This window comes from Coenobita brevimanus, chromosome 74 (genome assembly GCF_032717465.1).
Source record: "Coenobita brevimanus isolate Jiangsu-jjx chromosome 74, ASM3271746v2, whole genome shotgun sequence".
In the NCBI taxonomy this organism is placed as follows: domain Eukaryota; kingdom Metazoa; phylum Arthropoda; class Malacostraca; order Decapoda; family Coenobitidae; genus Coenobita; species Coenobita brevimanus.
The window spans coordinates 32652810-32671257 of NC_137027.1; positions in this window are offsets into that span (position 1 = coordinate 32652810).

The window sequence follows — 18448 nt, forward strand, 5'->3', positions numbered from 1 at the left end:
AAGGAAGGCTGTGCCAGGAAACGCGACACTCGCGCAGGTCAAGAGTGCTGTGAAGCGGCTGAAAAATGGGAAAGCAGCTGGGGTTTGTGAGATGTATGGAGAGATGCTTAAGCGTTGAGGAGAGAGTGGAATGAAGTGCTTGTTGGAGATATGTAAGACAGCATGGAATGAGTGAAACTGTGCTTGCAGAGCGGAAAAAGGCTGTGATTGTACCCCTGTACAAAAATAAAGGTGAGCGAAGTGAGCTGAAGAATCATTGTGGCATAAGTTTACTGAGCGTGGTAGGGAAGGTATATGGAAGAATTATTATAAAGTAAGAGAGATATCAGAAGTCCTAGTGAGTGATGAACAGGGTGGCTTCAGAAGTGGCAGAGGATGTGTGGATCAAATATTTGCAGTGAGACAGATAGCAGAGAAGGCTAGTGAGAAGGACCATAAGGGGTTTATGGTATTCATGGATCTAGAAAAACCATATGACAAAGTAGACAAAGAGGAATTGTGGAAAGTTTTGCGCATGTACTGTGTAGATGGTAAGCTGCTAGGTGCTGTCAAGAGTTTTTATGATGGTAGCGAAGCATGTGTAAGGGTTAATGGGCATCAAAGTACATAGTTCATGATCGGTGTGGGCGTGCGACAAGGTTGTGTAATGTCCCCATGGTTGTTCAATATATATACGGATGGGGTGATGAGAGAACTAAAAATACGAGTAATGGAGAGAAGGATGGCGTTGGTAATGAATTGTGATGGACGGAGTATCTCATATTTGTTATATGCTGATGATGCAGTACTGCTTGCAAGTACCGGACAAGAACTTAGTAGACTAGTGCAGAGTTTTGCTGATGTCTGTGAGCGTCGTACCTTGAGAGAAAATGTAGAAAAGAGTAAAGCGATGACTATTAAGAGAGGCGGTGACTCCCATTGTGATGTTACAGTGAATGGAGAGAGACTGGAATTGGTGAGAGAGTTCAAGTACCCCCATACAGTGATAGAAAAGAGAGAAATATGTGCAAAAGAAGTGGAAAGTAGAGTGACACAAGGAAGAAAAGGAGCTGCTGCAATGAAGGCCTTGATAAGAAAGAGGCTTGAGTGCGGCAGCTGCACAAGGCTTACATGGGAGAGTGTTAGTGCCAACTTTAGCAAATGGATGTGAGACTATGGTGTGGCATGAAAATGAAAAGTCAAGAGTAAGAGCAGTGGAGATGGGACTGCTGAGGAATGGATGTGGAGTACAGAGGGTGGATAGGATGCGAAATAATGTGATTCGTGAAAGATGTGGAGTGAGGAACTTGGTGGACACCAGAATCGAAGATAATGTACTAAGATGGTATGGTCATGTGGAGAGAATGGATACATACAGAGTGGTGAAAAAGGTATATCTGAGTGAATTTGAAGGAGGAAGGAGACGAGGTAGGCCAAGGAGAAGGTGGAGGGAAATGGAGGATGAGTGTGTGAGGAAGAGAGGTTTGGAAGCCGGTAAGGCTAAGGAACTGACAAGAGATCGAGCTAGCTGGATGAATGTTGTGAGGAGAAGTGCATAATCAGGGATATTGGCACCCCTTTTTAACGTGGCAGTGTCCGGATTGACTCAATCGGATACGTTTATGTGAAGCTATAGAACGTGGTGAATGCTTTGGGGGTATCCGAAAGAGCCAGGATTCCGGGGGCTTGAATGATGAGTGAATGAAAGCATGGCCCATTGGACTGGACAAATTCTGTCTGGACATTGCTTCTCCTCAACCTGCCCTTGAGTGGGAAAGGAGGTCCGGATGATGATGATGACGATATAAATATATATATATATATATATATATATATATATATATATATATATATATATATATATATATATATATATGTATCATCATCATCTTCATCATCAGCCATTACAAGTCCACCGCTGAACAAAGGCCTCCTTCAACCTTCTCCACAAATTCCTTGACTGAGCCAATCTTTGACACGTTTTCTCTGCAAATTTTGTCTATCTCATCCCTCCACCTCCTGTCTGGCCTTTTTCTGCTACGCTTACAATCTATTGGTGTCCAGTCAGTCAACCTTTTGCTCCATCGATTATCCCTTATTCTTGCTATGTGGCCTGCCCACCTCCATGTCTGTTCTTTCATAACTTCTTTAATATCTTTGACTTTTGTCTGCTCTCTCACCCAAGTTGATCTTTTTCTTTCTCTTAAAAGATATTCCGAACATTGATCTTTCCATTGCTCTCTGAGAACGGATTAATTTATTTTCCAACGATTTTGCAGTGTCCAGGTCTCACTGTAACGGCGAAGAATTTTAGGATACTGTCACGAATTCGCGTGGGCATATTTATAAATTCGTGACATTGTACTTTCGTGAGAAAACCTCGAACTTTAGTGAAATTCCCATTGGGCATCACTCAGTTCAACCGTCCTTGTATTCACTTTGATCGGGATAGTTATCAGAACATTTGTCACTTTCACAAGTGACCATTCTTATCCACGACATTAGTGCTTTCAGTGAGTGATTTATTGTGAGCATATATCGTTCACTTTCTTTCTATTGACCGTTGAAGTTAGGCCACGCCCTACTTCTGGCAAACATGGCCAGCACCTGCCTCTTTACCCCATTTGAATTTAGTCAGCTTTGAGTCTCCTCGAGGGTAGGACAGTTTGTGCCCAGCGTAGAGCAGCGCCTCCGTTGTACAGTGAGTTCTTGAATCTCCACCTAGACGGTGAACTGGCGAAGCGGGCTTAGCGAATAGCAGAGTTTTGGTGTTTATCACAGGCGCCCAGACTACTCGTTCGGCTCCCCATCAGTGACCAGTATTTCTGTTCGTTTTTTCTAGGCTTAAGTCTGATTAGCTATTGAATGAGCGAGTGAGTGTATTCTCCTTGTTATTTTGAACTCATTTTTGAGATTCAAATAATGTAAATTTATTTTATTGTAATCAATAAATTTACAGTTTTTTTCTTTGAGCTTAATGTAATTAGACACGTATTTTATTTCTCCACATTAAGCTTATTTTAGTTGCCACTCCTAGTTTGCACAAACCCTTTACATTATTCATAACTGGTACATAGGCCAGTTCTTTTGTGTCAAGCTTAAATCCGTTGTGCCAGCCAGGAGTTAAGCACCAGCAAGAACCTGTTTATTATTATTAGCATTAGTTATTGACTGTCAGGGGTGGAGTCACTTACTCAAGAGGCTAACAGTACTAACAAACAGCATGCGTGAGTAACTAGTCTCTGCTGTGAACTGTTGAGAAAGTTCGGCCTGAGGAATGCACAGGTCGACAGACCCAAGCTTGGCTTATTGATGGACCAGTGAGATTGTCCCCTGAGGCATGTATCGAGGTGGCATCTCCATTTTGCACTGGTAAGACACTTGCAGTTGTCATGCCAGATCCTTTATTTGACCTTATTATAGGCAACATGGTAGGTGCCAAGTATAGTTGCACTGTAGATGATGCTACTCAGACTTCGGCTGCAGTAACACGAGCCATGGCCGAGGCTCCAAACTGTGTCACCCCGGTGACCATTGCATCGCAGCAAGATCTGATTTGTAGTCAAGATGTTGTCCAAGAACAAAACTCTGACCCAACACGTGCTGCCGTGCGGAAGAAACAAAAGGGTAGAGTGATTAAGTATTCACGGGGAGGCCAAGCCAAGTTCCCTCTTAAACAAGGACTGCTCTACCATGAGTCATGAACACCCCAGGGCGACGTTCAACTGCAGTTTGTCGTTCCTGCTAAGTATCACCAAGCAGTGTTAGAATGGGGTCACTGTTCAGCCTCAGGGGGTCACATGGGAAAAAGGAAAACCCAGGGCCGTATACTTGTTGACTTTTTCTGGCCAGGAATGGGACAAGAAATAGATAGCTTTGTGAGTTCCTGCAATGTGTTTCAATGCAACACCAATCAAGGACATGTCCTTCCTGTGCCGTTTGAATCCACACCCATAATCTCAGAGTCAGTTGAGAGACAGGACAGTGGTGATGTGAGTGCAGACCTGATGTCTTGCCCATTGGTCCCACAGGACACATCACGTCCAGGACCTGTATATACATGTATACTGTAGGTTAAGGGGAAGTTTGAAACCCCCGTAAGGACAATCTGTGGCTGTGTCTGAATTACCTTCTGGAGTGTCTCGAGCTGTGGGCCTCACTGAGGATTCCCGGAGAATGCACATTATCCACATGAGTGTTCACACCCACGCTGGGTGTTAAAATATGACCTGCCCGAGATTGCATTGGGATTCTCAGCTTGCCAATGTTAATCATAAGTGCAGAGTAGGGTTTAACCAGTAAACTATAAGGGTCCTATGAGATTCTGTCCTAGGACCACGTTTCTTGGTTAACCCCTTAACCGCGGGGCATCACTTTCGTGACGCTTGGGAGCAAGGGATCATACCACGGGGCGTCGCTTTTGTGATTCTGTGTTATTTTGAATTCACCCGGGCTTCCAAGCGGGGGCTTGTATCATCTATCAGTACTGCCAATGTCCAACACTAGTCAGCACTCCTAATCTCATCTGTACTCCCATCCATTGTTGACAATTTAGCCATTTCTCCCCGTTCTTGACTCCCCTCCCTACCCCCCCTCCATTACCCTATCCTCTCGCCTGCCCGGCCGTGCTACGCTAAGTAAATCTTCCCTGGAATTTTTCACTGATTTCATCCATTGAAATAAGCCCTATGTCCTATTCTTATACCAAATAATATAAACAAGAAAGAAATAAGGTAAGTGAGAGTGCCATACACCTGGAATTGGCTAATCATCACCGACAACACCTCACGTGCACTCATTCGCTAATTTTCGCTGTTTTTTTTCCCCTTGAAATATGCCGTATAATCTATTTTCGTAATAAATATACATGTAAGGAGGGAAGGGAGAAGCGTAAGTGATATTTACATTCACCTGGAACTACCTAATTTATAATGTATTGTCTAGATTTCCTGCCAATCATATCAGTGTTAGACAAAGCTGTTTCAAGGTATAACATTGGTAGCTCTGAATATATATCTCCTAAGTAGGCCTCTAATCTATTTTCGTAATAAATATACATGTAAGGAGGGAAGGGAGAAGCCTAAGTGATATTTACATTCACCTGGAACTACCAAATTTATAATGTATTGTCTAGATTTCCTGCCAATCATATCAGTGCTAGACTTAGCTATTTCAAGAACCAATATTGGTAACTCTGAATAACCCCTAAAGCAGGCCTCCATGCTGGTCCTCGCTCCGTTATCAGTTTACTCTCATCTTCCGAAGCGAGAGTACGTATGTTTCTTCTTGCTGACTTCAAGGCCTTTTTTCACCCCCATGCAAATGGCCCTGTGACCTTTACCCCCTACTAAACCTCGTGTGGAAAGAGGTAAAGGGCTGACAATTGATAAAAGAGTGACTACGATCTTTCTATTGAGTAAAACAGTGCAAGTGGAATTGTAAATAATGTGTAAATAATGTGTAAACAGCAAGTGAAAGTAATGAATGTAAATATACGTGAACAATGGAAAATAGTTTTATAAGTTATTTCAAGTGACAGTGCATAACACAGTGTAAATAAAATAGAAATGTAAATAACGTAAATAAAATAGAGAACGTAAATAGAAATGTAAATGAATAGTATTATAAGAATACGAGTATATACCCTAGGAGTAATGAAAGTGAAAGTTTCACTCTAGCATGTCTGAATGCTATGAGTTATGAGAGTGAAGATGAAAGTGACATTCACTCTCAATGCCAGTATACAGGACGAGAAAGTGAATGCTACGTATTTTACTGAAAGAAATTGAATCCCTACAGTGACAATAAACTAATACTACTGAAGGAAACTTATGGATAAAGACTGTAGATATATATAAGTGTTATATAGTAATAGAAATATAAAGTGTGAGGGGTTTTATGAATGATAAATGACAGAGTAACAAAAGCGAACTAGTGCCAGTGCGACGATCAGACGCGCTCGTAATTTCCATTGCTTTCACAGTGTTTTTTTTTTTTGGAGTATGGATCCCAAACTACTTTAAAATTGTAGAATAGTGTTTATAGTGTTTGTATCTGGCTGTGGTAATCATATTACGGGTTGTCGGGAAGTGTAAAGTGGAGACTTCGTTACCCTACTTCAGAGGTCTCCACAAGTCCTACGGTAACTGACGAAGGCTCAACAATCATTCCAGGAGAAAGCTGAAGGTATGTGCCATAAGCATATGTAATTTTATTATTCTAGGACTAATAACTGATTTTTGGCAAATATTTTTTGAGAGTCTGTCGGAGCCCAAATAACCCCGCGGCACACGCAAGTCATTGGTAAACAAGCCCGCGGTGTAGGGGTTAAAAATGTATTCAGTACGAAAATAATGGCTACCTCGATTGTACAATGCTTGGCTGCCACTTAAAATTTTCGGCTAAGGCGTACTCTTTGTAGCATATATACTCACTGCTAGGCAGAGAGAGAGAAATTGTAATTTAATAAAAATTGTTTGTCGCACTGACACTTTTGATGCTGCACCTTGATTACTTTCGCAGGTGCAGCTGGCGGGTGTGGGAATTTTGTTGTGCAGATCAGCTGATCGTCTCTGCCGCATGCTGCCGCCTCTTCTCTTCTGCCTTGTCTCTATTTACTATTGATTTTTATTATATAATTTTACACGTAGGCACAGTTACACCACAACTGTCACACCTACATCGTGTATTACATGGATCACACTACATGACAATTAGTTGTTAATGTAAATGTAGTGAACTTTTCACTCAGTTGACCTGAGTACAGGATTTTTCACCATTGTCTCGGAGTTTTTTCCTCAAGCTTGTTTCTATTAATGTAAATACAAGGCTTTTACGCTCATTGGCAACTGTGATTTTCTCCTGCAGCAGGATAGTACACACACCACAGCGTGAATCTTGTGTGACTGAGTTAGGATTTATATTTATGTATATGGAAAATTTTTCTGAAGAAAAATTTGATTTTGATGGGGCGTAATGTCATGAATCGCGCGAGCATATTTATAAATTCGTGACATTGTACTTTAGTGAGAAAACCACGAACTCTAGTGAAATTCCCACAGGGGATCACTCATTTCAACCATCCTTGTATTCACTTTGATCAGGATGGTTTCCAGAACATTTGTCACTGTTTCACAATTGACCATTCTTATCCACGACATTAGTGCTTTCACTGAGTGATTTATTGTGAGCCTATATCGTTCACTTTCTTTCCGTTGACCGTTGAAGTTAGGCCATGCCTACTTCTGGCAAACACTGCCAGCCCTTACCTCTTTTCCCCATTTTAATTTAGTTAGCTTTGATTCCCCTCGAGGGTAGGACCGTTTGTGCCCAGCATAGAGCAGCGCCTCCATTGTTCAGTGAGTTCTTGAATCTCCACCTAGACGGCGAATTGGCAAAGCGGGCTTAGCGAATAGCAGCATTTTGGTGTTCATCACAGGCGTCCAGACTACTCGTCTGGCTCCCCTCCAGTGACCAGTATTTCTGTTCATTTTTTTTTTCTAGGCTGAAGTCTGATTAACTTTTGAATGGGCGAGTGAGAGTATGTTCCTTGTTATTTTGAATTCATTTTTGAGATTCATATAACGTAAATTTATTTTAGTGTAATCAATAAATTTACAGTTCTTATTTTTAAGCATAATGTAATTAGACACGTGTTTTATTTCTCCACATTAAGCTAATTTTAGTTGCCGCTCCTAGTTTGCACAAACTCTTTACATTAGTCATAACTGGTACTTAGGCCAGTTCTTTTGTATCAAGCTTAAATCCGTTGTGCCAGCCAGGAGTTAAGCACCAGCAAGAACCTATTTATTATTATTAGCATTAGTTATTGACTGTCAGGGGTGGAGTCACTTACTCAAGAGGCTAACAGTACTAACAAACAGCAAGCTTGAGTAACTAGTGTCTGCTGTGTACTGTTGAGAAAGTTTATAAATTCTCATCCTTAGAAAATCGGCGAAGTAAGCCGGCATAAAGTAAAACTTACTACTTAATTTTCACGTCAGTCCCTTGTTTCTATTTTCAAGTAACATCCTAGCATTCTTAATTCACAAATTCGCATCCCCCTGTGACATCTGGCAACCTCATTCCAGGATATTAACTCCTAGCTCTAAAGTTTTTAACGAGATAATACTCACTCACACCTATGGTCCATCTATTTTATGAAGAGCGTTTGGGCGTTGTCCCTCTTGGGGATTCCCCGTTCCACAGTGTTGCCATACTTTGTACTGGGCAATTTAATTGGATTCGAATAAAGGCGCTAATGACAACTCTCCCTCCCACCACATCACTCTCTTCTCTCTCTCTCTCTCTCTCTCTCTCTCTGCATATAGAAATTACATTTTTTTTAGATTCATTACTATAAAAAGTCTATACACTTTTATGAATTTTTAGAATTTGAGGAAAAGCCTCCAGAATGACTGTCTGTCTGTCTTGTTGCACTCATATTCATTCCCTTTCTCCATGACCTTTCCCCCTACTCTCTATTTCTGTCTGTCTGTCTGTCTGTCTCTGTGTCTGTCTGTCTATCTGTCTACCTCTGTCATAAAAGACTTTGTGGTTCCTTTGTGGTTGAGTTATATATATATTAGACTTGTGGATGAGCGGCTTTTATATCTTGGAGTAGCTTCCCATTTGTCATGTAGTTACAGGAGAGGTAAAGAATAGTATGGGACTATTTTTATTTGTCTTGGAAATATTAACAAGTCTCTCACACAGAGCGGAGTATAGAGTCCAGTCCCGCTAGCTATCTCTCTGTCTCTCTCTCTATCCGCCAAGCCCTTCTCCCTGCGACCTGCCTCTTGTATGGCTTGTCTCCTTCTCGACCTGCCTGTTCTGTGGCTAACCTCCTTCTGAGCTCTCTTTCCTAAATTCTGGTGAAACAGAAGATGTATCACGTGTGTTCCCTGTGATGGAAAGTTCTAGAAGCCTGTGTGTGAGTATGTGTGTATGTGTGTGTATGGTCACTAGGTGCTGTCGTGTGCCTATAAAGCACTCCTTGAGTTAAGAGTGTGTAAGCATGTTTAGCATTGCTCGATTCTCGCAGACACAATACCTTCTCATCATCTGACTCCCTGCTTCTATCTGTCTCTCTATCTATCTATTTATCTATTTATCTATTATGATTTGTAATTATAATATGGAGTCCTAATACATTGCTCGGCCGCGCGAAAATGGCGTTCCATCGACAGTTAATAGTCCTAACATATTATATACACATTATAATGAACTTATAAGCTAATTAAGTGAAATACATAATATTGTAATAGTAACATAATTGTATGCATATTGTATACATATAATATTTATAGTAAATAGTGATTATTCAGTAATATTACATTTTAAACAAGTTGTATACATATTTGAATAAATGCATTAAAGTAAATTATTTAACTGTAATACAGTATGTACTTGGGTTATTGTAGTGAAATGCATAATTGTGTTGGCCTTATAACTGTAGTTACATTTTGTTAATGCAACTGTTACATAGTGTCTTGGCCTTATAATTGTAGTTAAGGTTACATAAAAGTTACATCTTGTTAATGCAACCGTTAATTGGCAAAGTGTAACATAATGCAATCGTTTGTCGTTACATAATTGTTACATATCGTTTGTAGTTACATAATTGTAGTTAAAGTTACATAAAAGTTACATCTTGTTAATGCAACTGTTACATAAATTGGTACATATTGTTTGTAGTTACATAATTGTAGTAAGTGTAACATAATGTAGTCGTTTGTCGTTACATAATTGTTACATATCGTTTGTAGTTACATAATTGTAGCAAGTGTAACATGCAATCGTTTGTCGTTACATAATTATAATATGGAGTTACATAATTGTTACATATCGTTTCTAGTTACATAATTGTAGTTAAAGTTACATAAAAGTTACATCTTGTTAAAGCAACTGTTACATAAATTGGTACATATTGTTTGTAGTTACATAATTGTAGCAAGTGTAATATAATGCAATCGTTTGTCGTTACATAATTATAATATGGAGTTACATAATTGTAATAATTGCAGTCCTAACATATGCTGCGGTCGATGATATGATGATGTGTCATACCACTTGCTTGTGGAGACAACAATTTGCTTTTTTGTTTGTAGTACATGTGGTATTTTGGCATATGTAGTAACACTTACACTTATTTTCATTTGTTTGTTATGTGATCTTACTCTATTTCTCTTTTTTCTTTCTTACTTTTTCTTTCTTTGTTTTTGTATGTATTGATTTTCTATAGTTTGTTTTTCTTCGCTTGTGTACGCTTTTTCCATGTTGTTCATGGTTGCATAATTACTGGCTAATTTCCTTGGGATACTTTTTTAAAGTTTAGTTTATATTGCACAGAGATTATAAAATGATATTATATAGTCCCATATTTTGTTATTTTATATAAAAACTATATATACACTATATACAGTATTAACTATATACACTGACTTGTTGTTCACTTGTACCTTTCGTGGGTAATATGTGTGTCAGCACTGTGTGGAAATTATTGTCTTCACGATTGTGTTGAAGATGTTCACTCTTGCTAACGTCATTTGTGTTGGCCATTTTTTTTCTCTCTAGTTTACCTTGTAACTTAATTTATCTGTTTCCACTAGGTAGTTTTAATTAATAAATGTTAAATACAGTTCTTTTAATCGCTCACTGAGTAACTGTGAGGGCATATTTTCTTTATCACTTTGTAGATATATTAATGTATAGCTGTATGTATGAAACACGTATTTTATGTAGGTATAAATGGTAACACTCGTTGGTAGTAAATAAATGTTATAATAAATGAATGAATATATACTGTGTAGAATATTTATTGTTGGTGATTATTTAGTGTTTGAGTTATGCAGATAACTGAAGTAAGCATGTGTATTTAAGTTGTAACTATACAGCACGTTTTATATGTTTGTGCAGAAGCTTACTGTCTATCACTGTGTTTTGTATAAATGAAGTAACTATGTAACTCACTAATTTTTACCGTGGTGGGAATGGTGTGACTGGTGGTGCAGGTGGTGTGTTGACTGACGTGGCGTCTGTTCAGCAAGCACGCATGATGACGTCGACTTCCCACACTGGTAGTTGTGGTGAGTGAATGAGTAGCGATGAGTAACTTGAGTGAAGACGAGTGAGTAGGATGAGTTATGAGTCGTGTCTCACTCTTCGTGAAAAAGGGCTTTGTGACCTCTACCCCGTCCAAACCCTCACTAGGGAGAGCAAAGGGCCTGAGTGAGTCTGCTATAGGCCTAGAATTACTGAAAGCCTCTATGGACTACGGTAGTGATGTTGCAGTGTTATCGAGCCTTGCTGAATCAGACACTTTATCAAGTGCTGAGTCTGAGGTGCAGGAAGAGACAATTCCTGTGCCTAGCACCTCATCAGGCAAGGCTCCAGTGCAGAAGGGAGTGGCGTATGGCAAGGGGGCCAAGAGGAAGCGAAGTGGTGACCCCGGTACCCAGCCATTGTTCTCCTCAGGCCGACCATTGTCCCCTACCCCAGGTCACGCTGCTGCCATACCGCCTCGCACCCCCAGCCCCATTCTCTCGTCATCTTCGTCTGCTGTGCTTTCTCCTGAGTCTTCGGAGTCTCCTTCACCACCTTGGAAGGGAAGTAGGCAGTCTGGTTTTCGTAGAGGTTTTCGTAGGCCCCGTGTTCATGCTGGCATGAGTAGGAAAGTGTCTCCTAGTGTTAAAATTAGTGGTAAGGTTTACCGCACTAGGCAACTCACCACCCAGGCTACTGCGAGTGACCTTGAACCTTCTCCAACTCTCCCCACCACCACCACCACCACCACACAGGCACGACCTAGCTCACCCACTGCCACACAGCCTACCTCACCCACTGCCTCACCGCCTGCCTCACCCACTGCCACACGGCCTGCCTCACCCCCCGCCGCACCCACCCACTCCCAGCCTAGGCAGGGCACTCTGGACGCCTTCGTGTGGTCTGAGGGCTCTGATTTTGTGCCAGAGGATCTGCCCTTTGATTCCACTGGGTGTGGGATCCAGGCTGACTTCCCTGTCCCCGAGAGTTGTGAATGTTTGGACTACCTGTTGGCCTTCCTGGATAATGAAGTCATGGAGCAGATTTGTACCGAGACGAACAGGTACGAAGGACAATGTGCTGCAGTTCGTCAAGGTGAAGGTGCAACGCCATCCACGTAGCGGATGGCAGCATGGGTTCCTGTGATGATCCGGGAACTATTTGTATTCATCGGCTTGATGCTTCTGATGCCACATAACTGGAAGCACAAGCTCAAGGAGTACTGGAGTGCTGACGTTCTTTGCCCCACACCCATCTTCAACAAGTACATGACTCGGGATCGTTTCAGGCAACTCATGACGTACCTTCACTTTGCCAACAACGATGAGCCTTCCCAGACTGACCCCCTATGGAAAGTGAGGGGAATCCTGAACATGATCAAGGACAAGTTTATGATGTTCCTTCGGCCCTTCAAGAAAGTAGTGATCGACGAGTCCTTGGTTTTGTTCAGGGGCCGTCTTCGGTTCGTGCAGTATATTCCAAGCAAACGCCATCGCTTTGGAATAAAGTTTTTCGTGCTGTGCGACTGCAAGACGGGGTTCATCCTAGACTTCGTTATCTACACCGCCAGCAATGTGGACTTGGACAAGACTGACCCCCTTGGCTTCTCTGGCTCTGTGGTGAAAGTGCTTCTGGAAAAGTACTTTGGCAGGAATCATGTCCTGTATACGGACAATTATTATACAGCTCCCAAACTCGCCAAGTACCTTTCAGAGCACGGTGTCGGATCCTGTGGCACTGTCAGGAGCAATAGGGCACACTACCCTGCCTTCCCCGAGGCTGAAAGATTAAAGGGGGGAGACATGCACCTGAAGAAATCCGTCAAGATGCTGGCAATAAGGTGGCACGACAAGAGGATCGTCAATCTGCTCACCACAGTCCACAAGGGAGAAATGCAAGCCACAGGGAAGGTCGACAGAAGGACTGGCGATCCTGTGATGAAGCCTGATGCTGTAATTGATTACAACATCAATATGCGGCTGGTGGACAAGTCCGATATGATGATTGGAGAGATTGACTGCCTGAGGAGGAACCGTCACTGGTACAGGAAGGTGTTCTTGCACTTGCTTGATATATGCATGCTGAACGCCTTCATCCTGTATAAGATCAAGAACAGGAAGCCAGTAACTACTCTCTCAGGCGGTTTTCTAAGAATTGTGTCTATCAGCTGCTTCAGCGTTTTGGGCAGGTACTGCCATCAGGTCCCAGGCGCCACTCACAGACACCTCCAGACCGCCTACAGTGCCAGGACTACCTTCAGCGACGCCGCCTGGAGCCACTGCCTAGCACTGCCAAGAGGAGGAATGTGAAGGTGGATGGAATAGTTGGTGAGTGGGGTGTGGCTGCTGAGATAGATGAGAATGGGAGTGCGTTAGTGGACATTTGTGCTGGGAGGGGGTTGGTGATAGCCAATACCCTCTTCAGGCATAAAATGATCCACAGGTATACATGGCGAGTGATGAGAAGGGTGGGTGGTGAACTGAATGAAAGGAAGGCAATGATTGATTATGTGTGTGTGGATGAAAGGATGCGAAGATGTGTAAAGGATGCAAGAGTGTATAGAGGTTGGGGGAGTGGACTTTCTGACCACTACTTGCTGGTGGCCAGAATTAGAATGCAAGTAAGATGGAGGAATAGAAGAAGGGAAAGACGAGAGGAAGGAGTAGTTGCAAGGAGAGTGGAAAGGTTACAATAGGATGAGAAAAAGGCAGAGTATAAGAGAGAAGTGGAGGAACGATTGGGCAAATATGAATTGGAGCAGATGGGAGACGTGTAAGGTGTGTGTAAGATATTTACAGAAGAAATATGTGCAGCATGTGATGTGGTGTGTGGAAGGAAGAGAAGACGGAGGGGGGTGCAAGGAACAGCGTGGTGGACTGAAGAGGTGAAACAGGCTGTGGCACAAAAGAAGAAAGCATACAATGAATGGATGAGAAATAGGGGCGTGGAAGAAGTTGAGAGGCAGAAGAGAGAGTTATATGTGGAAAGAAAGAGAGAGGTGAAAAGATTAGTAAGAGAGAGTAAGAAGAGAGTGGATGAGGAATTTGGAAGGAATTTGAGTGTAAAGTGGAGGGACTGTAAGAAAATGTTCTGGAGAGAAGTGAAAAGAGTAAGACAGGGTGGAAGTGAAGTTGGCAGGGGAGTGAAAGATAAAAATGGTATATTACTAGTGGAGAAGGGAGAAAAAGTGAGCAGATCGAGAGAACACTTTAAGGAATTGTTGAATGCAGAGGATGGAAGTAATGAGAGTATAATTGGCTGGAGAATGGCTGGGAGAAGGAGGGAGGTGAGAAGACAGGAAGAAATCAGTAGGATAGAAGTTGTGGAAGCAATGAAGAAAGTTAAATCGGGGAAAGCTCCAGGAATTGATGGAGTGTGTGGTGAAATGCTGAAGCATGGGGGAGAGATAGTAGTAGAATGAATAAGGAAGATGTGCAGATTGGCCTGGGAGGAAGGTAGAGCCACGGAGGATTGGAAGTCAGGTATAATTATTCCCTTGTACAAAGGAAAAAGGGAAAAAGAAGTGTGTGGTAATCATAGGGGGATTTGTCTTCTTAGTATAATAGGAAAAGTGTATGGTAGGATACTTATAGACAGAGTTAGAGAAAGAACAGAGAAATTAGTTGGAGAAGAACAGGGAGGCTTTAGGAAGGGAAGAGGTTGTGTAGATCAGATATTCATTCTTAGATCTTTAGTGGAAAAGTTTCTAGAGAAAGGAAAGAAGTTGTATGCGGCTTTCATGGATTTGGAGAAAGCATATGACAGGGTGGATAGACAAGGATTGTGGAAAGTGTTAAGAACATATGGAGTAGATGGGAAGTTGTTGAATGCTGTGAAGAGTATGTACGATGGTGTGAAGGCTGCAGTGCGTGTGGATGGTGAACTAAGTGAATTTTTCTCTTTGAAAGTTGGTTTGAAACAGGGATGTGTCATGTCTCCATGGTTGTTCAATCTGTACATGGATGGGGTAATAAAAGAGGTACAAGGTAGTGTAGTCGATGTTGGAGTGGCCCTGGTGAGAGGGGATAGTGTTTGGAAACTCCCTGTACTGTTGTTTGCAGATGATACTGTGTTGTTAAGTGAAGACGAAGGGGAGCTACAAGGCTTGGTGGATGAGTTTGGGAGAGTGTGTAAGAAACGGAATCTAAAGGTGAATGTAGGGAAGAGTAAAGTGATTGTCTTTGAGAGAGGTGAAGTCAGTGAATGTACAGTGAGACTGGATGGTGAGGAAATGGAGAATGTACGTTTAAGTACTTGGGGAGTGTGATGAGTAAGGATGGACGTTTAGAGGGTGAAGTGCTTGAAAGGGTACAGCAAGGAAGAAAGGTTGCTGGTTCCTTGAATGCAGTGATAAGAAACAGGGAAGTGAGCATGGAAATGAAAAAGTTACTACATGACAGTATTGTGATACCAGCTCTAACGTATGAGAGTGAAGCTTGGACATTCTTGGAAGGACACAAGTCAAGAGTGAGAGCAGTGGAAACGAGTTATTTAAGAGGAGCCTGTGGAGTCACATGAAGGGACAGGCTGACAAATGAGGATATAAAGGAGCGTTGTGGTGTGAATGTGGATGTGATAGGAAGCGTTATGAGGAACACACTGAGGTGGTTTGGCCATGTGGAGAGGATGGAGAGTGAGAGACTGACGAGGAGAGTGTATGTGAGTGAGGTGGAGGGGGGGAGAGGGAGGGGGAGGCCGAGGATGAGATGGAGGGATGGAGTAGAGAGGTATATGAGAGAGCGAGATGTGAGTTGGGAGCAGGGCAGTGAAATTGCGGGGGACAGGGCGACGTGGAGGCGATTTGTTTGTGGCCATCCCGTACGGGATTAAGGCGTCTGGCAATAGACACATACTGTAGATAGATAATTTATGTGCATCATTTAGTGAGAAAATGTGAGATTTCTCCTAGGTTCTGGGCTGTACTGGTGGATGGAGTCGGGGGGCGAAGAATATTTAAAGACTGTCCCGCTGCTTCAGCATCCAAGATGAGTCAGTTTCAGTCAGTGTGTCATCCCGGCAACCTCTCTGTTTCGCCACATAAGCACCACCGGTACTCTCCCAGACAACACGGACATGAGCTGCACTCCATCTCGCTAGCATTGTTAGTATTTTGGAATAGGTCTACTCTTCACTGCGCTAACACCACCAGTCCGCACATCTGCACTTCTTTTACCAAACTAGTCATCATAAGCATTTCCAAGTGGAGAGGAAGGAGAGCGAGAGACTGACGAGGATAGTGTATATGAGTGAGGTGGAGAGGAGGGAGAGGGAGGGGGAGGCCGAGGATGAGGTGGAGAGATGGAGTGATGTACAGTATATGAGAGAGGGGGGTGTGAGCTGGGAGCAGCGCAATGAAATGGCGGGGGCAGAGCGACATGGAGGCGATTTGTTTGTTGCCACCCCGGCTTAGGGAATTAAGGCGTCTGGCAAGTGACAGAGATAAATTCCTATTAGTAGCCACTTATAGTTTGCATCTTAATCACCAGGTTGAATATATTGCTTATCAGAAAATTAACACCCTACCTGAAAGTTTTTATTAGCAATGGCCTTCATCAAAATGATTACATGGCTGCCTAAAGGTTCACCATGTGCCATATAGCTAACAAAGAATAAAAATACTACCGGGTATAGCAGCAGCAACCTGATATTGAGCAGCGGTCATCATAAATAGCCGCTCTATGTCTTTAGGTCTTTTCAGTCTATTAGTTTGACATGCTGCACATATACCGTCTATACCACAGTTTGAGTCTCTACGCTGTGGTCTATACAACTTCAAAACTCACCCAAAGAAGGTTATAAAGTCTTTGTCCTTCTGGGTACATCCCTATACCCAACAGAGGCTTAATGGAGTGGACGTGGCAGAATCAACACAGAAAGTAAAAGTATAGCAATATTTGAGTCAACAAGCATGGTCAGCGCTTCAGGTGTGACGTTGGGATATGACGCGCGGGCTTTCTCCCCCCCCCCCGGCCGCCGCGAGCTCCAAAAATGTGTATTCTCGGCTTATTTTCACCACCCAAACATATTTATTTTGCCACAAAACCTAAATATTCTTATTCGTCGATGTTTGTTCTACACGATAAGCAAAAAAAAAAAAAAAAAACTACGTACGTTGAAGCCCTCGGAATAAACATTCGGGATCGTAGATTTCACTTCCCAACATCATAGGTCGAATGTTTACTAATCAATCTCTACATGTTAAACCATCAATAGAAAAATGATTTTATTAGCTTTCGAATTGGGGAGAGGTCCCAGTTTGATACGAGATATGGTCTTCGAGTAATAAGCGAAAAATTAAAACCCATTTTCGACAGAAAACAACTTTTTTTTTATTCGGGGAGGGTTTGCGAAGAGCTGTTCTCGGCACCGTTATGTTTTTATTTCATTATCCTATGCACAATTTCATTCTCTTTCATCTCAGTAAAAAACGGTGATCCTAGGCCTCAAAGTTGTCGAGAAAAATGCAAAAAACTACGGCGTATTTTGCCGCGCGTTGACCCGCGGTCAGCAGCGCTCACTTGCGTTATTTTCCCGCAGCGCGCTAACACTTTTACACTTGCTAGCTACGCTTTCTTTGGTTTTATACCAACAACTATTTTATATAATTACTTCTGCTTTGTTTTTAGTCCTCTCAGAAACCACACATGAACACTGAACCTGTTGCTTGCAACTGAAACTGAAGCTGTACTTATTTCCCTGTCATTTGTGTTGAGGTAAATAACAATAAATAAGTATATGTAAATATACTGACATAAATAGAGGTAAATAGATAAATAAAAAAAGAATATCACGTATTTCTCCAGTGGCGATGATCTTGCAGGACCAGATCGGTTGGGAGGTAAGGAGTTTTGTACTGTGTGTGTGTGTGTGTGTGTGTGTGTGTGTAACGGTAGGCTTTTTCAATCCCACCGTTAAAGTTCATCCAGTGTAATGACGGATTTATAATCTTACCGGTTGTTAGTACTGGTCAACTTACCCATTGATAATTCAGGTGGTACTCGACTTAGTCTCCCCTCCTTGGTTAATAGAAAAAAAAAATTAACTTCAATAAAACAAAAGGGGGAGGGGGTGGTATTTTGACTTGGTATGGTAGATGATAATTGTTTAAGAGAATTTTGGTAGCGTTTGTAGATTTTGGCCGAGCCTAGATTTAGTCAGTACCACAGGTGGTCGTCGTTCCCTCAGCGAAGGAATCTTGAATTGGAAGGGGAGTGAATAGGCATGAGGACTTAATTCCCTTGATTAGGTACACCAAGAAAGAAAAGTGATATATACTTTACTTTAATAATTTTTTATGCTGGTTTTCAAAAGACATTTTAATTACATGACCCTTTGTAATATGAAAAGATTGCACATTAAAACCATGGTTTGTGTGATCATTCCTACAACATTGTCACCAGGCGAAAACAATTTGGTACATACAAGC